At 38.6% G+C, this 5,406-nt stretch overlaps 1 pseudogene; it reads right to left on the bottom strand.

Moving 5' to 3' along the window:
* Positions 1-819: 819 nt before the first annotated feature.
* LOC149491572 (uncharacterized) lies at positions 820-4,676 on the bottom strand (annotated as a pseudogene).
* Positions 4,677-5,406: the final 730 nt, after the last annotated feature.

Here is a 5,406-nt window from a genome sequence, read left to right as displayed (position 1 = left end):
AGCATAACATTCACATTCAACATATTTTTAGAGAAGGGAACCAAGCTGCACACCATTTAGCTTCATTTTCTCTTAAACATAATTTGTACACAACTTTTATTACATTCTCAAGTTTGCCCAAAATAGTTAGGGGGGCTATTCTTACCGATGTATCTTCTCCTATTTTTCATTATCAATAAAATATATATTTCTTTCAAAAAAAAAAAAAAAAAAAAAAAAAATATTGACTTCCCAGGGTGTCTTCGAGTTCGAATAGGAAAATCAGCTGACTTATTGAGGAAGAAATATTATTGTAGTAGGAAACTGATTTATTCTTCTATTTCTTCTCAATTAGGAGTTTCAATTTGACAAAATAAGGTTAGAAACTGTGAATTTAATGTGGAGAAATATTTTTTCTTGATTGGATTTCATCAATAGGGACACATATATATATATATACACACATACAAGATACTATAAACCTTTTAGGAATCTAACTCCTAACAGAGTTATATTTACAACTAATCCTTAACACTCCCCCTCAAGTTGGAGCATAGATGTTAATCATGCCCAACTTGTTACAAAGATAGTCCACCCGAGGTCCATTTAGAGCTTTTGTAAAGATATCTCCTAACTGTTCACTTGTTTTAACATGCCTTGTAGAGATAACACCCTGTTGTATCTTTTCACGAATGAAATGACAATCAATCTCGATATGTTTTGTTCGTTCATGGAATACGGGATTTGATGCAATGTGAAGAGCAGCTTGATTATCACACCATAACTTTGCAGGCAAGGAAGACTTGAAGCCAATTTCCTCTAACAACTGATGAATCCAAATTAATTCACAAGCAGATTGTGCCACAGCTTGATATTCTGATTCAGCACTCGATCGTGAGACTACATTTTGTTTCTTGCTCCTCCATGATATCAAGTTTCCACCTACAAAGACATAATATCCTAAAGTTGATCTTCTATCAACCTTCGAACCTGCCCAATCCGCATTTGAAAAACATTCAATGTCCAAATGCCCATGATTACTGTAAAGCAGGCCACGACCTGGATTACTTTTCAAGTAGCACAAAATCTGTCCTAAAGCTTCCCAATGGATAACGGTAGGAGAAGACATAAACTGGCATAAGACGCTCATAGAGGAAGCAATATCTGGACGTGTTACGGTAAGATAATTCAATTTGCCTACTAACCTTCTATACATCTCAGGATCATCAAATAGCTCACCATCAATCGAAAGTTGCAAATTAGGAGTCATTGGAGCACTACAAGGCTTGGCACCCAACTTTCCATTTTCCTTCAGTAAGTCAAGAACATACTTCCTTTGAGATAAAAAGATGCCTCTCTTACACCTAGACACTTAAATACCCAAAAAATACTTTAACAATCCTAAGTCTTTTGTCTGGAACTGAGTTTGGAGAAATGCCTTGAGTGATGTGATGCCGGCTGAATCACTCCCTGTAATAACAATATCATCAACATAAACCACAAGTAGAATCAAACCAGTCTTTGTACTTCTGAAAAATACAGAATGATCAGAAGTACTCTTCTGCATGCCAAATTGATGTATCCATTGGCAAAATCTACCAAACGAAGCTCGAGGACTCTGTTTTAGGCCATAAAGAGACTTTCGAAGTTTACACACTTTACCCGATTCCCCCTGAGCAACAAAGCCTGGTGGTTGCTCCATGTAAACTTTCTCCTGAAGATCCCCATGAAGAAAGGCCTTCTTAATGTCCAGCTGATGTAAAGGCCATGCAAAAGTAGCTGCTAAAGAAATAAATAAACGAACTGAAGACAATTTGGCGACGGGAGAAAAAGTATCAGAATAATCAAGGCCATAAATCTGAGAATAGCCTTTTGCAACTGATCGAGCCTTGAGACGAGCAACAGATCCATCAGGATTTACTTTAACGGAGAAAACCCACTTACAACCAATGGCTCTCTTACCTGCCGGGAGATTCACAAGATCCCAAGTACCATTAGTAGCTAAAGCAACCATCTCCTCTTTCATTGTTGCACCCCAACCAGGATGGGACAAAGCTTGGACAACAGTTTTAGGTATAGAGACAGAGTCTAGGTTACTTACAAAATAACGAGATGAAGAAAAAAGATGATCATAACTGACAAAAGAGGAAACAGGATAGGTACACTTGCGTTTACCTTTTCGAAGAGCAATGGGAAGGTTAAGGTTTGACTGGGGAGTGGATGGCACAGGCTCAGGTTGAGTAGAGTGAACCGGATCTTCTGTTGAAGTGGGAAGTGGAGGAAGTGAGTCGAGAGTTCCTGGTCTCTTGGAATAAACCTGTTCAAAACGAGGGCGAGCAGATGCTGGTGCAGGAGTGGGAATAGGAGTAGACACTGTAGTAGGAGCAGGTGCAAGTTCAGGAATAGGAGCAGGAGTAGGAGAGTTATGAAATTGCGGGATAGCATAAACTAAAAACTCATCATCCTCCCCCTCACTCTTATATATAGAAGAAGGAAAAAAAATGGAGTATTCTCAAAAAATGTGAAATATGCAGAAATAATATAACGGTCAACATCGGGAGAGAAACAACGATAACCTTTTTGACGTCGAGAATACCCAAGGAAAACACAACGAAGGGACTTTGTATCTAATTTGAAAACCTGTGGATGAATATCACGAACAAAACAAGTACAACCAAAAATACGAGGTTCAATGGGAAACAGAAGCTAAGAAGGAAACAAGAAATTATAAGGAAACAAGAAATTATAAGGAATTTCACCATTAAGCACAGAAGAAGGCGTGCGATTAATAAAAAAACATGCAGTAGAGACAGCATCAGCTCAAAAATGTATAGGGACCTTCATTTGGAATAGAAGTGCCCTAGCAACCTCAAGAAGATTCGATTTTTTCTTTATGCAACCCCATTTTGAGAAGAAGTATCAACACAAGATGTTTGATGGAGAATACCATTCTGTGACATATAAGATTGGAAGGAACTAGATAGATATTCTTTAGCATTATCACTGTGCAATATGCGAACAGATGTATTAAATTGAGTTTTAATTTCAGCACAAAGGAACAAAAAATAGAGAATATCTCAGAACGAGTTTTCATTAAAAATAACCAAGTAACATGAGAGTAATCATCCATAAAAGTCACAAAATACTGAAAGCCAGTTTTAGAAATAACAGGACATGGACCCCAAACATCAGAATGAACTAACTCAAAAGGGGATGAAACTCGGTTATTTACTTGAGGAACTAAAGATAAACGATGATGTTTGGCAAATTGACAAGATTCACATTCTAAAATTGACAAAGACTGAAACTGCGGACATAATTTTTTTAAAGTAGACAATGAAGGATGACCCAAACGACAATGAATATCAAGAGGAGATAGACCACCAGCAGAAGCCAGAGATAACGAAACGTGTTCATCTAGAAGATAAAGGCCACCAGACTCACGTCCTCTACCAATAATCCGCTTCGTCAAAAGATCTTGAAACACACAATATGTAGGATAAAATTTAACACAACAATTTAATATACGAGTAATTTTGCTAACTGACAGTAGATTAAAAGAAAAACGAGGCAAGCAAAAAACAGAAGACAATGGAAGAGATGGAATGGGATTGGCAGTGCCAATACACTTAACAGAAGATGTGGACCCATCAGCTAGAGTAACATGACGATTAAATAGTTCAAGTTTTTTTAATGAGGATAAGAGACTAGGGTTACCTATCATGTGATCTGTGCAACCAGAATCAATGACCCACTCTGATGAGGTAGACATAAGACATGAAGGAGTACCTGAATTGGCAGCAGCAGCAATCGAGGAATCAGTGGACTTAGAAGAATGGTATCTAGAGAGCTCAGCATACTCCGTAGTAGAAATTGTTACAGTGTTATCAAAAGAAGTAACTGCAGAATCTTGAGTGGCCGTATTTATCCTTGATGGCTTATTGATCAGTTTCTTGCAATACCGTTTAGTGTGACCAAGTTCATGGCAATAATGGCAAATAAGAATACTTGCCTCCGTAGTAATCGGTCCATTACTACGGTTATTTCCTCCTCTTCCTCTATTTCCTGGCTGCCTAGATACCTGATGTCGACTCACAAGGGCACTATTATCAGAAGGGGAAGGGGTATGAGAACCCTCAGTACGTAGCAATCTAGCAAAAGTCTCCTGAAGAGAGGTAACATCACTGCCTGAAAGAATCTGTGATTTGGCAGTTTCAAAAATCCGGAGCAAGACCTGCAAGAAAACTCATCACAGCCATTTGTTCTCGCTGGGTCTATTGAACCTTTACATCGGGACTAAAAGGCAATAAAACATTAAGTTCCTCGTAAATCTTCTTAAATTCCATGAAATAGGCTGTAAGGGGCTTATCTTGCTGGTCGGCTCGATAAAATCCTTTGCAGACCTCATACATACGCGACAGATTACCTTTTCCCGAGTACAAGAATTCAAGATATTCCACTAATTCTTTAACAACCTCACAATGATTGATTAACCCAACCACTTCACTGTCAATAGAATTGCGAATCAGGAGAAATAACTTAGCATCTTCCCTGAGCCAACGTTGTCGAGTGTCACCAGTTGGCGGATCATCAGTGAGATGATCATCTTTTTCAACACTCCGCAAATAAATTCTAATTGTCTTACTCCAATCTAAATAGTTAGGTCCTTTCAATTTATGTTCTGTAATTTTATTCATTGCTGGGATCAATTCAGTAATAGTAGTTTTAAAATTTGTATGTGCAGGATACATTATTAATAAAAACTAAACACCCTACCAGCAACGCAGAAAGAGATACCAAAAACAAATAGCTTTTCAATGCAAACAGGAGCCAAAATAACCTGAAACGCCAAATTGACAAAACTGAGAACGCCCCTACCAAAACTTCGCCGGATTGGAAAAACAACCACCTGAGTAGACTGCTAAAGTGGAAACGAAGCAAGAGAAATAAATCTGATTGCCGGAAATAGCCAGACGCGCCGCCACACGCCGGCGCGTGGTACTGTAGCAGAAAACAAAAGGCGGCGCGTGAGGCCCATGCGCAGGGAATCCGGTGACCGGATTTGGATGGCACGCCGGTCGGCAGCTGGGGAAGCTTCTGAGGTAGGCGGTGAGACAAAACGGTGACCCTAGAACGGTCACTGAGATTGACAGCCGCTGGAAGTGCAACGCAAATGGGGAAAAAAAAAAAAATTTAACGAGCCTTCGGCTCTGATACCATGTGAATTTAATGTGGAGAAATATTTTTTCTTGCTTGTATTTCATCAATAGGGACACATATATATATACACATACAAAATACTATAAACCTATTAGGAATCTAACTCTTAACAGAGTTATATTAACAACTAATCCTTAACAGAAACTAATTAAGGAAGGTCCTACACTTGTTTCCATGCAAATCCATGTACAAATATGTCCAACATTG

The sequence above is a fragment of the Jatropha curcas genome, unplaced genomic scaffold, assembly GCF_041381405.1.
Source record: "Jatropha curcas cultivar XTBG-Jc1 unplaced genomic scaffold, XTBG_Jcur_1.0 HiC_scaffold_1195_pilon, whole genome shotgun sequence".
Taxonomy (NCBI): Eukaryota; Viridiplantae; Streptophyta; class Magnoliopsida; order Malpighiales; family Euphorbiaceae; genus Jatropha; species Jatropha curcas.
The sequence above is the reverse complement of the archived record's forward strand: the minus strand, read 5'-3'. Positions and strand labels throughout refer to the sequence as shown.